The sequence below is a fragment of the Gymnogyps californianus genome, unplaced genomic scaffold (genome assembly GCF_018139145.2).
Source record: "Gymnogyps californianus isolate 813 unplaced genomic scaffold, ASM1813914v2 HiC_scaffold_308, whole genome shotgun sequence".
NCBI lineage: Eukaryota > Metazoa > Chordata > Aves > Accipitriformes > Cathartidae > Gymnogyps > Gymnogyps californianus.
Genome location: NW_026114189.1, coordinates 13449 through 28737, shown reverse-complemented (window position 1 = coordinate 28737; position 15289 = coordinate 13449). Strand labels below are relative to the sequence as shown.

Sequence of the window (15289 nt, the reverse complement as noted above, 5' to 3'; positions counted from 1 at the left end):
GTACCCCCAGCCTACTCGCTGGCAAGGCAGTACGAGAAGCTGAAGAGTCCCTGACCACTGCTTAGCAACAACTAAAACATCAGTGTGTTATCAACATTATTCTCATCCTAAATCCAAACACAGCACTATACCAGCTACTGGACTGCAAATTAACTCTATCCCAGCCGAAACCAGGACAGGGAGGTGCCCAGCATCTGCGCCTGGGGAGTTGTCCTCCTTCTTCCCCGCTTCCCTTCTATCAGCTCTCGGGTAACTCCCTGGGGCTGCCCTGACCCGGCTCGCCTCCAGCACACCGGGAGCCTGCCGCAGCGGGCGGTTCGAAGCTCCCCCTCCCGCCACCCCCGGGCGGCCAGCGGGCAGGAGACACCTCCGCACCCGCCAAAGGGGCTCGCTCGCCTCGCCGGTGGCCTCAGCCCTCACCTGCCGTCGCCGCCGGGACCCGCGCCCGGCGCGCCGCCATGCTGCTCCCGGGGTCCTCGCATGATGCACCGGCTGCCGACGGCGCGCCGGAGGGGCCAGACCCGGCGCGCGAACGCCGGGCTGCAGTACCGCGCTGCGGCCACCAGGCGGCAGCAGCAGCGAGCGCCCGGCGGGCGGCGCTCGCCCGGGGCGGCACCGGCGCTGCACTGCCGCGCTTTGCGCGCCGAGCAGCCCGCCGGCACGGCGCACGGGGGGCGGCAGCGGCGTTTCCTTACCGGGAGGCAGCAACGAGCGCGGGGGCACCACTCGGCAGGCACCGCAGCATCGCATTGCCGTTACCGGCGGACGGCAACGTGGAGAATGAGGCGCCACCGCGCATGCGCGGCTCCCGAGCTGCAGTACCGAATTTTGGTCGCTGGGCAGCAGCAGCGAGCGCGGCAATGCGCGCCACCGCGCATGCGCGGATCCAGAGCTGCAGTACCGAACTTTGGTCACCTGGAGGCAGTAGCGAGAGCTGCAACGCGCGCCACTGCGCATGCGTAGCTCCAGAGCTGCAGTACCGAATTTTGGTCGCCGGGCGGCAGCAGCGAGCGCAGCAAAGCGCGAGCACCGCGCATGCGTGGCTCCAGAGCTGCAGTACCGAATTTTGGTCGCCCGGCGGCAGCAGCGAGCGCTGCAAAGAGCGGTACTGCGCATGCGCGAATCCAGAGCTGCAGTACCGAATTTTGGTCGCCGGGCGGCAGCAGCGAGCACGGCAAAGCGCGCCACCGCGCATGCGTGGCTCCAGCGCTGCAGTACCAAACTTTGGTCGCCCGGCGGCAGCAGCGAGCATGCTAAAGCGCGTCACCGCGCATGCGTGGCCCCACAGCTACAGTACCCAATTTTGGTCGCGGGGAGGCAGTAGCGAGCGCTGCAAAGCGCGCCACTGCGCATGCGCGGCTCCGGAGCTGCAGTACCGAATTTTGGTCGCCAGGCGGCAGCAGAGAGCACGGGAACGCGCGGCACTGCGCATGCGTGGCCCCAGAGTTGCAGTACCCAATTTTGGTCGCGTGGTGGCAGTAGCGAGGGCCGCAGAGCGCGCCATCGCGCATGCGCGGCTCCCGAGCTGCAGTACCTAACGTTGGCCGCCGGGCGGCAGCACGCGCTCACCGTTCCCGTCCCCAGCATCGGCCGGGTGAGACACGAGCGGTGCCTCAGCCCAGCGTGCGCCGTCCGGAGACCGCAACTGCTCACCGGGGCTGCAGGGCTTACGTTTCTCTGCCCTTTTCCCCCTCGCAGCCCAGGCAGTAACATTCACTGCCTCTTGTACCAAAAAGCGTCCAAGGGGCTCAAGCATTTCGGTCCTTGGCGTCCGACTGCTTTAAAAGTCGGGTGGTTGTTTCTGTTCGTGCCTCCCACCCCATTATCCGAGAGTAAAGCCCAGGGATTGATGTACCAGTCTGCACGTGGTATCAGGGTTGTGGGAGTGACAGCAGCGAGTCAACAGATGCCGGCAAGAGATTGAAAAAAAGTAAGGCAACACAGACAACATCCTGAAGGCAGGGGAGAAGAGACTTAAAGCTGCTTTGTGCGAGAGCAGCAGTTATGTTTAGCAGGAAACAGCACATTTGAGCATACCAGACGGAAGTGGCTGATGTGCAAATCAGTGATACGCTGGTGATCCTTGGGCTTTGCTGTGTTGTTCGCACCTTTCCTCACCTCTGTGCTTACAGTACTCTGCTCTCCTAATCTTGCGTACACACAAGGCTTCCTGCGCAGGGCTCGTCACTTAGATAAGAGACACTGCCTGATGTTACTCACTACCCTGTCCTCCAGCGTGCAATATAGTTGGATGTGAAGCAGGGAAAGCAAAGGTACACATTGGTATATTAGATGTCCTTAGCGGATGACCATAGAGCTCTGGAGGTTCCATCTTTGCTCTGTACAGCCCTGCACTCCTTGCCGCTCCTGCCAGCAAGCATCACAGTTGCACTTTGCTGCCTGCAACACACAATATTTAGTAGGCTGGATGGGCTGTTCTGCCAATGTGTTGGGTGAGCAGCTCAGTTCCTTTGGCTGCCTAACTCACCTCCTTAAAACAAACACTTCAACACTCACTTTCTTTAATTCAGACCCCTCTAAATATCTCCTGCCCTGCAAGCCATTTTCAGCTAGCAACACAGCTGAAATACAGTGCTGGTAGAAAACTATCTGTCCTAGTTATTTTGGCATCAAGACTGCAAGGCGAGAAATATGCCTCTGCTTGAATGAGACAGCTGCCAAATAGCTGTGCCCAGTGATATGTGGCTGCCTGTGACCGACACCTTTTTCTGCTAATGGCAGAGCACAGTTCTCTTGTGAAGACCCATTGGCAGTGCAGAATGTACGTCAGCTTTCCCTGCACTGGGTCCCCAGAGAACAGCATCTTAGTCTGACTGGAGTGTGCAGCTGCCTGTTGTCATCCCAGCCCCTTGCCCTTGAGAAAGCGGCTGCCTGTAGCAGCAGCAGCAGCACCACTGCTGCCCAAAGGGGAAAGGAATGACTTGGTGTAAGGCTCTCCAGGCTGCCTGTGTCCCATGCAGTCGATGACCTTAGCAGCCTATACACAGGGCCAAGCTAACAACCTGAGAAGGAGTCACAGGGTGTAGCAGTTTCTGCAACTGTACTTTCCAGCCTAGCTAGACAGAGTAAGAGGCAAGAGAAAGGGGCCTGCTGCGTGCCTTGAGAGGCAGAATTACTGTAGATTGTGCCATGTCTGTTTCGCTCTTTGTCTTTGGCAGAGTTACTTCCCAGTGGTTGGGAGACAGGTATTTTTGCACGGCCTGAATACCGCTGCTTACAGAGCAAGAGGCGCTATAAAGCAGCAATGAAGAACAAGGATGGCCTATCAAGATGGCAGGAATAACATGGAGAGCCTAAAGCATTAGCCAGACAGGGCTTGCAACTAACCTTGTGTTGTAGTTTAATCCCAGCCAGCAACTAAGTACCACACAACTGCTCACTCACTCCTCCCACCCTAGTGGGATGGGGGAGAGAATCGGAAGGGTAAAAGTGAGAAAACTCATGGGTTGAACAGCCCCACTGCCAACCTACCCCCTACTTTTATGTAGTGGGTTGACCCTGGCTGGACACCAGGTGCCCACCAAAGCCGCTCTATCGCTCCCCCTCCTCAACTGGACAGGGGAGAGAAAATAAAACGAAAGGCTCATGGGTCGAGATAAGGACAGGGAGATCACTCACCAATTACCATCATGGGCAAAACAGACTCGACTTGGGGAAAAATTAGTTTAATTTATTACTAATCTAATCAGAGCAGGATAATGAGAAATAAAACCAAATCTTAAAACACCTTCCCCCCCACCCCTCCCTTCTTCCTGTGCTAAACTTTACTCCCAATTTTCTCTACCTCCTCCCCCCTCCCAGCAGCGCAGGGGGATGGGGAATGGGGGTTGCAGTCAGTTCATCACACGTTGTTTCTGCCGCTCCTTCCTCCTCAGGCGGAGGACTCCTCACACTCTTCCCCTGCTCCAGCGTGGGGTCCCTCCCACGGGAGACAGTCCTCCATGAACTTCTCCAACGGGAGTCCTTCCCACGGGCTGCAGTTCTTCACGAACTGCCCCAGCGTGGGTCCCTCCCACGGGGTGCAGTCCTTCAGGAGCAGACTGCTCCAGCGTGGGTCCCCCGCGGGGTCACAAGCCCTGCCAGCAAACCTGCTCCAGCCTGGGCTCCTCTCTCCACGGGGCCACAGCTCCTGCCAGGAGCCTGCTCCAGCGCGGGCTTCCCACGGGGTCACAGCCTCCTTCGGGCATCCCCCTGCTCCGGCGTGGGGTCCTCCCCGGGCTGCAGGTGGATATCTGCTCCACCATGGACCTCCATGGGCTGCCGGGGGACAGCCTGCCTCACCATGGTCTTCACCACAGGCTGCAGGGGAATCTCTGCTCCGGCGCCTGGAGCACCTCCTCCCCTCCTTCTTCCCTGACCTCGGTGTCTGCAGAGCTGTTCCTCTCACATCTTCTCACTCCTCTCTCTGGCTGCAACTGCAACTCCCCTGAAACTTCTTTTCCCTTTCTTAAATATGTTATCCCAGAGGCGCTACCACTGTTGCTGATGGGCTCGGGCTTGGCCAGTGGCGGGTCCGTCTTGGAACCCGCTGGCGTTGGCTCTGTCGGACACAGGGGAAGCTTCTGGCATCTTCTCACAGACGCCAGCCCTGTAGCCCCCCCCACTACCAAAAACCTTGCCATGCAAACCCAATACATTTCATTACCAAACATGACATCCTATGGTCTGGAATACCCTTTGGTCAGTTGGGGTCAGCTGTCCTGGTTGTGTCTCCTCCCAACCTTCTGTGCACCCCCAGCCTACTCACTGGCAGGGTGGGGTGAGGAGTGGGGTGGGGGAGTTTGGGTGGAGGGCAATGGGCAGGTGGGGGGTTGCAGGCAGTGCCCCAGGGGTCCAGAGGCAGATGGGTTGGGGGGGGAGGGGGGGAGGCAAGACAGGAGGGCAGGGGATATGGGCAGGAAAAAAGCCCTTGCATGGGGGGGGGGGAAAGCCCTTGCATGGAACTGTTTTGGTAGGTGGAGAGACAGACATGCAGGGGGAGAAGGGAGACGGATGGAGGGGGGGAAGGTATGTGCATAGAAACATGCATCGGGGGACATGCTTAGGATGACCTACACCAGGGGGTCCACCTGGGATAATCCACAGCAGATAACTCACCTGGGATGACCCACAACAGATAATCCATTCTGGATAAAACTGAACCACGCCGGCACCCACTGGAGACAGAGCCAGGAGCCTCCACGCACAGGGCTGGCCCCTTACAGGGAGTATGCTTAACGACCAGCAGGCAAACCTGGGCTGGGGGGTACCTATTGAGCATCACAAGATGCTTATGACAACACATTTGAAAAACAAAAATCCCAAACTATATTTCAGCACATTAAAAAAAACAACACAGAAGAAAGCAGAGGAATTCAGTCAGAATAAGGGATAGGATAGCAGTTGAGCTAAAGGAGGATTCTGTGTAAACATGGCAGCTCAAAATACAACACATCCTTCAAATCTAGAGTCATTTGAACAAAAATCAATATTAAGACCAATTGATACAATTTTGAACACATTCTTAACATAAAAGTAAACACTCTCACTGGTGCTGGAAAATGTCTCATCCCTTCCTTACAGCACTGCTGCAGGGAGAAAACCCTGTGAGGCTGCAGGACCAGGTTGTACCATCATCGGAATCCACGCTTACAGATCCACCCCAACAGCTGCAGCCCTTGCGCTGCTGCTGCACATCTTGCTTGCCTGGTCAACAAAATTGGAAATGAAGTGTAAAACTTTAAAGAGTAAAATAAAAAATAAAGAATAAACCTCAGTAATTCACTTTATACTAAAAAGGTGTGTGTATGTTTACATACATCCAATAACAATGCCTATACTATAAAAGTATTTGATTTTCTTTTTGCATTAATTTAACTTGCACAGCTGTTAATACCATTAGATTATCTATCTACAAAATACACAGTTTGACTGGGGGGGGGGTGGAGGTGGTGTTACATAGTTAGGATGGACATCTGGCAGCTGCAGTGCCCAAGAGAGATGCTACTGAACTGCCAGGGAAATGCGCCATTGAAAGCCAGACAGAAATAAAGGACTTCAGAGCACTCCGTCAAAATATCAGGGAAAAAAAACCCATAACATTCAGTTGCCTGTCTTTTTAAAGATATGGAACAAATACCTAACTGCTTAAGTACACCTAATAAATTATATGATAGCTATTTGGCAGTTACAAAAAGTGATGAGGTACAGGACAGACAGGAAAAAATTAAATATAGGGACAGCAAAGTAGATAAAAGTAGACGAAAAGGAAAATTTTAAAAGCCGAGGGATACAGAGAGGAAAAAATTTAAAAATAGGGATAGCGAACTAAAACGAAGACTTAGAAAGAAAATTGAATAAGCGATGGCACTAAGGAAAGACAAGAAATAATTAAAAAATAAAAGACAATGAACGGGATAAAAGTAGACAGGAAATATTAAAAGTGACAAGCATTAAGGAAATAAAGGAAAAAATTAAAAAATAGGGACCAGAAACTAAAATGCAGATGTAGAAAGAACATTTTGAAAGTGACAGAGATTAGGGAAATAAAGGAAAAAATTAAAAAATAGGGACAGCGTACTAAAACGGAGATGTAGAAATAAAATTTAAAAAGCAATGACACTAAAGAAAGACAAGAAATAATTCAAAACTAAAGACACCAGAGAAAGAACATTTAAAAAGCAACGGGGACTAGGGAAATGAAGGAAAAAAATTAAAAATAGGGACAGTGAACTAAATAAATGGAGACATAGACAGAAAATTTTTAAAGACCTAGACAGAAAATTTTTGAAGCAAAGGGGTACAAGATAGAAAGGGAAAGATTAAAAAAAGAGAGACAGCAAACTAGATAAAAGTAGACATAGAAGGAAAATTGAAAATGCTACGAGGTACAGGACAGACAGGAAAGAACTAAAAATAGGGACAGCAAACTAGATAAAAATAGATATAAAAAGAAAATTATAAAAGCCAAGGGATAAAGAGATGAAAAAATTAAAAAATAGAGACAGGAAAGTAAAATGGAAACTTAGAAAGAAAATTGAATAAGCGATGGCACTAAGGAAAGACAAGAAATAATTCAAACCTAAAGACAGCGAACGGGATAAAAGTTGACATAGAAAGAACATTTAAAAAGTGACGGGGACTAGGGAAATGAAGGAAAAAAATATAAACTAAGGACAGCGAACTAAATAAATTGAGACATAGACAGAAGATTTATAAAGGGAGGTCACTAAGGAAATACAAGAAATAATAAAAAATAAAGTGAGTAAACTGGATAAAAGCAGACATAGACAGAAAATTTAAAAGTGATGTGTTCCACAACAGACAGGAAAAAATTAAAAAATAAGGATAGGCATGTTGAAAGAAGTGGTCATGGAAAGAAAATTTAAAAACTTAACCATGACTATGCAGTATACAATGTAAACTATGTCTTTCAAGCTAATACAATTTCATACTACTAAGTTCATACAATTTCATACTATAAAGACTAATTGGTACATTAGTTAGGGAATGAGATTTTCCTAATAATGTCCCAACCTATAAAAGTTACCCAGCCTGCGGCTGAGTAAGGATCACTTCACCATCGTGGGGATCACCCACTGACACGATGGTAGGCTCATAGGATTCACAAAGACACAGAAGTTTTGTTTCTTAAAATTCCTTTATTACTAATTACTACTAGTAAAGCAAGGATGTAAGTTACTACAAAAAATACCAGTAGTAAAGCAGTGAGTAGACTTAGGATTACTTATGTACATGCATGCTTATATACATTATTCAAAGTGTTACTTGTATAGCACTTGAACTGTTCCCAGGAGTGCAGCCAATCTACGATGAACAAAATGTCACTTCAAACATGATCCGCATCACAGAGTCTGGAATCAGCCAGGCCTCCCCCATGAGGGTCCAGTCCGTTCAGGAAATCGCACAGAGAAGTTCTCGCAGGAGGGGTTCTCAGAGAGAAGCTCCATTTTGGGTGGAAAGTGAGGCACTTTTATGTCTTAGGCACATAAGGGGGCATAGGACACCATCACTTGGAGCAGCCAATAAGTGTTGCTAACTTCTATTTTTCACCTGAAACTGTTGTCCCAAAAATCAGGATTCTTTCACCTGGTGTGCAAAAAATCCGATTATCACACAAAGTCGAGCTATTTGTTTATTTCATGTCTGCGCAGAGATGGGTGCTAGGTTACTCCACAAAGCTAGCACACCTGGTTAACACAGTAAAGCATTTTATACCTTTCGAGTAACAGTTATCAGTATTTTTCCAGTTTCGCTTAGTTACCCTCGTTCCTATTGGTTCTCGCAAGCCTCATCTCCACTTAAAGTTGCAGCGTCCTCTTTTTTTACTGCGCATGTTCTGTGAGGAAGGGGCTTCTGTTGGTAGGGGGCTCTCCCTAGCCAAGGGTGGGTTTTCTAGTATGTGAATTAGGACAGTTCACTCACAGTTCAAGTAGCTCTTTGATTGCCCCTGTGCTTATCTTGGTATTTCTTTACCCACTGACTTATGGTGTCATCGTATTTCTCTTCTCAAGGTCACGCCTCGTTAACTAAGTAGCATCCTTTATTTTTGTTCCTCGCATATCTCCAACAAAACAGCCACTAGATGATGGGGTTCTCTATTTTCTCAGACCAATTTTTTACTTTTGCAGACACCTTTTATGTTCTTTCAGCTAGGGCAGCTAATAGCTGTTGCAGATCCCTACTTTCTCAGGACGTTTTACACTTTTTTTTTTTTTTTTTAACTATTTTTCACCTTTCCATACAATACCTTTGGTGTCACGGTTTTTTGGTTTTGCACTTGTTGAGAGTATCTCTGAATGTCTCAGGTACTCAGCTACACTGCAAGGATGCCAGCTGTGCTTCTCAAAGATGCTTCTGGTTACCACGCCAGGTTCCCAGGCTAGCAGTTCCCAGGCCGGCAGACATCATCTTCTGTCAGTATGTAAGAACAAATTTTCTTCTGTCAGTATTTTTCCCATTATACCCGGGTCGCCTTTGTGGCTGCTCCCATCAAGGGGGCTAGAGTTAAAAGATGGCTGTGGGGCACAAGGAAGACCTCAGCAGGCATCATGACAGGAGGAGGGAGATCCCGAGCAGCGCCGAGGAACAAAAGAAGGCTCAGAGAAAATATAAGGACCTCAGGAGTGGACCTGAGAGAACAAGAACAGTTCAAAGGCGGCTATTCCAAAAGCTGCGCCTCCCAGCACGACATGCAAAGCTCTATTGCACCCTTGAAGTCTAGAGACGGAAGACTACATCTCCGTCCATAGAACAAAATGGGTGGCCCGCAGCGTAGTGCTGGAAGACTCCATGTCTCATACCGAGCAAAACAAACCTGCGCGGTGGAACATCAGTGCCGGAAGACTACACCTCCCGGCATGCTGCGCAGGGCCGAAATGGACGACTGCCTGTCGAGTGCCAGAAAACTACACCGCCCGGCATGCCGCACAGCACAAAATGGCCGCCCGGGAGTCCAGTGCCGGAAGACTACCCTTCCTATTATGCTTTGCTAGCCGAGATGACCGCCCGGATGTCCTGTGCCAGGGACTACATCTCCCGGCATGCCGCGCAAGCCAACGGTGTATCCCCGGTGTCCGGTGCTGGAGGGCTATGCAGCACGCTCGTGCGTTCTGCAAGTTTTTAATCCTTTGGCGATGCCGTCTGCGTTCCTCCTCCTCCTCCTCCTCCTCCCTCCCCGTCCCCGCGAGACCCGGAAGCCCCACGGAGATCAGAGCGCAGCCCCGGAACTCCCAGGACCGGCCGATTCAGGGGCGATACTGCCCCAGCTTTTCCCCCGCCACGTACCTCCCAGCCTCTCCAGCATCACCCTACGCCTCTCGCTCGCGCGGCCCCGAGCCGCCTCAGTCCCCTCTTCTCCGGGATGCTCCCCAGGGCTTCCCCCGCTCGGTGCCTGCCTGGCACAGTGAGCCCCCCACGCTCGGGCGGCCCCACACCGCCCTGGTGCGCCGCCTTGCCCCCTCAACGGCCCCAGCGTGGTTCTCCTCGAGCCTGTCCCCGTGTGCCACCAGACCCCTCTTGCATCCCCACCGCTTGTGTCACATTGCCAGGGGTGGATCCGCGGCTTGTACAGGACCCGCAGCCCCGAACATGGACCGCTCGTCCCAGCTCACCTTCTCCGCGGCTGCAGCTGCTGCTCCAATCCTGGCTGGCGATGGTCGGCGTCTCCGTTGTCCCAGACCGCCCCGGCATGGTATGGTATGGTATGGTATGGTACTGCGCGGAGCTGGGTACCCCCCTCCAAGTGGCTGCCCCCCGCCAGCCGATTCCGGGCGCAGCGCCTGTCCCGTAGCCGCAGCCCCGTCCCACCTGCTGCGTGGCCCACAGCCGCGGTTCACTGAGAGCACGGAGGGCCGTCACCATCAGCGCCCCTCGGGGCAGCTGGGCCTGCCAGGGCAGCAGAGCTGTGCCCTCGGTCCTGAGAGCTGCCTTCTGAAAGCGTGAAGGGAAGGTCCTGGAGGAGCTGTAAGACGCGCTGCGGAGCTCGGCGCGGCCAACAGGAAATCACCTGCAGGCGTCTGCCGTCTCTGTAGAAACTCCCTCACTCAGCACTAGCCACAGGGACTCTGACCCGCTGCCCCAGCCACAATGGGAACATTTTAGGGTGCTGCGAACAAACACAGGAGCAGCCTGGTATGCTTGTACAGCCTGGATGGGCCCTGGCTGTCCCTGGGATGATAGGAAATGCCACCAACAGCCCTGAATGTCCATGACAATAGAAGGGAAATCCCCTGGAGCCCTGTTGACAGCACAGAGGCTCTCCAGGAACCCCCAGGATGGAAAGGAGGTCTGAGAGACCTTGGGACCAGCCTCCGCTCCCTCAGGCACAAAGAATAACCTCCTTCCCTTGGGTGCTGTCACAGACACTGAGTGCAAAGGGACTGCAGGAAGCACAGCCATGAGTGGAAAGAATAAAGTAATCATTTAGTAATTAATGCATGTAAACAACACCTGGGATGAGTCTGCTGAGGGGCTCAGAGCCAGTACACGCCCCCTTCCTCTGTGACACCTCAAGAGTCATTACTGGCCCAGCGTTTGGCAGTCCAGTGGGGAAGGTCAGTTCCTGCTTCTGCCCTCGATATGTCAAGTCATGGAGTAGCTGTTAGCCTTCTCCCCTGCTTTTTCCTTGAGAGGTAGAATTCAGTTCCAATATCTGACAGGAAAATCTCTGATCTCATCTGTCTGTGCTTCTGCTCTAGCCCTACAGTACAGCCCTGCACAAAACTTCCACCGCTCTCAGCTCAGCTATGGCCTTGGCAGCCCAACTGTGTCATGCCTGCACCGTATCAAACAACGGATTCAGATCAGGGCTGAATGCTGAGTGGCACAAGGAAAGGTCACTGTAGTGATCCTAACTGGAGGACTATTGTACTTTGAGGAGTTAGCGATCCATGTAACAGTTAATGTGAGAAGGTGCAGGCCCATGCTATGCTGCACGTATGGCTTGGCTGTCAGGCCTGCTTTGCGCTGCACATATCCCTCGATCTCAGCATAACTTAGCTGGCTAACGGTAACAAAGGAGCCTGTTAGGTAGCTCCCGCTTGGCACTGGCAGTTACACCAGCTGCGTGTCCTTGACTTCATGTTCAAGCAAACCGGGAGGGTCTCGTGCAAACACCCTCGTGACTGATGGTAGAAATGACTAATAGAACTATTTTTCTTTTTAGAAAAGCACTGTAAGAGCTCTAAAGACCAAGGTGTCAGTGGAACCTCTCCAGGGACAGGATCTGGACTGCATGCTGTGCCCTGATAAGAGGTCCCTCCGATTCTGCACAAGTCAGGGCTCCCACCATCTGAAGGGATGTATGATTATCTACACTATGTTCTTTTTTCTTCTAGCGTTGGCGTCAATAAATGGAAATTTAACCAATATAGAGTCTGAATGCCTTTCTTCCTGGGATTGTAACAAACACTAGCCCCGGTGCATTACAGTTACGAACTGCAAAGAAGGGTTCGCAGCCTACTGTTTGGGATTCAGGGCTTACAGCTTATTGTCACCTGTTCAATAGAAAGGTCGAAATCCTTAAACTGTAAACCCTGAATCCAGAAGTGATAAACTGCAAATCTTGGAACCCAAACGGTTGTTGGGGATTTAAAAATTTTGGATAAGGTTAGATTTTAAATCCTGCACTGTGATCGGTAAATGACTGAACTGGAAATGCTGATTGATAAATACCGAGCCCCACAAAACAGAGTAATGAACCGTAAGCCCCTCAGTGAGAAACAATCAACAGCAACCTCTGAAAAAAAAAAAAGTAAATGAAAAACTCTGAACCCTCCACTTTAAGCAATAAACACCCATGTGCATATAAGCAGGAAACCGATAAAGGGAAGCTGTGGAATTTTTGCTTGCAACTCCAGAATGTTTTGCCCCTCGCTAGGAATCTCAGCAGAACATGCAGACAGACACCAGGAACACATTACAGTTGCTTTTTATAGCTTGGTTTTAGCCACTGTACTAACATGACCATAGGATGAATCAATCCCAATTATTGAACTAAAATGCACTTCCACCCAATCTACCTGCAACCCCACAAGAACCAGTTCATCTGCATTAGGAACAAGAACTTGACTATTTTTAGTCCTGCAGTTCCACGGGCAAACATCCAGAGCTGGTGACACCTGTTACAACCAACCAGCCTTTTATTAAGGAAACTGGTACCTGCTGAAGAGAGAGAAAAGCATTTGGGACAAACAGGAACGTTCTTCCTGCGGTCGCTAACAGCGCCTCAAACGCCATTTCCTCAGGTCAGTAAATCTCACCCTAAAGACTAACCGGAAAATTTCTCACAGAGTGGCCAGAACAGGGTAAAACATTTCAGCCGAGGAAGTAGTTTTTATGATTTTTAGCCTATTACTCACATGATGAACACGTGCGGTCCAAGCTACCTAATCGACTGGCATATTGCTCAAATTCTCTTCAAGGAAAAGCAATTACCTTTTCTTTAAAGACGCTGAGGCTCATCTGATTGGATGTTTCTCAGTTGTAAGGATGCGATTTAAATGTTTTCGCCTCAGATCTACAAAATTTCTACACAATCAGGTCCTAAATAGCAAGAAACTGGTTTTTTTGAGTGTTCTGTAATGTCTTGGAATGGAGAATCTGGGAGTACAAGCATCCTGCTTACTTTACAAGAGGCTCTTTTCAACATAGTGAAGAACTTGTGCAGGGAAAGGAAAGTCCCAAGTGGAAATACGGCATGCTATCTAAGCTTAAAATACCCAATTAGTGACCAAAAAAAACACCTTAAACCTTTCGGATAAATGCCAGGGCATCTTCAGAAATTTTGCTTGTGAAAGCAAAAACACAATCTGCACCTACTGATTTGCATGTATGTCTTAGCAATCCAAAGTGAATCTATAAGCAGCCAGACAGAAACGGATGAACGTGAAGCGCATGTGCCTCGGTCTTTATATAGTATTCTCTGGTCTGCCTTCAACACAGTACCACTGGATCTGGTAGTCTTAAAGACAATATTGAGTAGTACGGTTGTCCAAATTTCTCATTATTGCAGTTTATCATTTGTGATCCTAACTTCACTACTGAAAGAAAACTATGGGAGTGAGTCCGCATTACCCTGAAAGCCTGTAGAACACATCACTGATGTTTGTGCCTCTAGCTGGCCATTGTGGGTCAGACAAATACAGTAGAAAATAAAAATCAATTGTACACATAAAGTGCACATTATTGATGAGTAGGAATGAAAAAGGTCTTGATCTTCAGAGAATATTTCCATGATTGAATGATTTTCTCTGGTGTTTGACCCTGAGCTAAGAAAACATAATATAGTTATTAAAGTTTGGGGGATGTTTTGCAGCAAACCCACCACCGATGAAAGCCAGTGAGGTAGCTTCTAGACCTGGAAGAAAAATGAGTATTCTCTCCTTACATCACTAAGTAATTTTGTTACTAAACACGGAATGTTGGTATGACAGTTTGTGCAAATAGTCACATCCGCAAAATGTCTGGACTAAGATAAAGAGCAGCATCGGCACTATAAAATTGACATTGGTGCTTGAATTCATTTTCCTCCAGACTTGTCAAGTTGTCATTTGACTGAATACCATTTTAAATGAGATAATGCATCACGGAACATTATGTGTTAGATCATTAAATCTTTGTCTTAACATTATCTTTTACAGAACAAGTAGAAGCCCAGCCACCGTAGTTCAGTCTTACCGAACACTTATGATTTTCAAACAAAGCTTCAGCATCTTTGCAGAAGGGGGGGCTGGGGGTGGGGAGTGTCTGTGGACCACTTCAACAGACTTACAAGTTTTTTCACCAATAGCAGAAAAATGTTTAGAAACTACTTTAAGTACTTGATAGAAGAGACGTATGTTTAGAAACCTGCTTTAAGTACTTAATAGAAATGGCTGGCTGTAGACTTACAGCTTGCCAAAATGATCGAATACTTCCAGGCAAGCTGTCATTTAACTATGAAATCGGACGTGACCTATTGACTGATCCTCAGCACCAAAATTAAAAGATAATGATTAGCTTTTTAGAGTTTCTCAGCAGAGGAAGTTTATTATATCCTATACAGGACACTTGGATCAGCAATGCACTTTTGCAGGGCGCTGAGGAGAATCATCTAAAGAGCATTATAGTGCTAGATACACTTCTTAACTCACATTGATCCTAGTGGTGGAGTTACACATTAATACCAGGCATGCCTAACAAGGCCGTATCCTTGGTCACTGCGCTGCTAATGCTGGCTCCAGGACAATCTTTGTACACAAAACAAGCATATTTCTTTCCCTGTCTTTCATTTTCTAAAACGAGGTCGCTTTCCCTCCCCTCTCCCAATGTTTTTTTGTAGGCATTTCCTAAAGTTTAGAGTGTGTGAAAGGGTGTTCCCCAGCCTATCATCGGTCCCCAAAATGCACTGTAGCAGTCTGATCGGCTCAAAAAAAATCTGAGTAGATTTTAAGCTCTCTTACATAATTTTCGTGCGTCAGCTCAGCTTACAAGCTGCGATCTATGCCCGAGCGCCGACGGACTTTTTAAAGATAGCATTTACTCTTAGAATCGTTACGTAAGCAAGGAAGAAATTATTTACAATGAGGGTGGTGAGACACTGGAACAGGTTGCCGGAGAAGTTGTGAATGCCCCATCATTGGAAGTGTTCAAACTCAGGTTGGACAGGGCTTTGAGCAACCCAATCTAGTGAAAGATGTCCCTGCCCATGGCGGAGGGTTTGGACTAGGCGGTATTTTAAGGTCCCTTCCGACCCAAACATTCTATGATTCTAGTATACCTTTAGCCT

General features: G+C 49.3%; 1 long non-coding RNA gene across 1 annotated transcript; it reads left to right on the top strand.

Annotated features, from left to right (window-relative positions):
* The first annotated feature begins 9694 nt into the window (after positions 1-9694).
* LOC127028250 (uncharacterized) lies at positions 9695-11889 on the top strand. The gene is made up of 2 exons (XR_007767991.1): positions 9695-10213; positions 11687-11889. It is a non-coding gene; the product is annotated as an uncharacterized LOC127028250 (long non-coding RNA).
* Positions 11890-15289: the final 3400 nt, after the last annotated feature.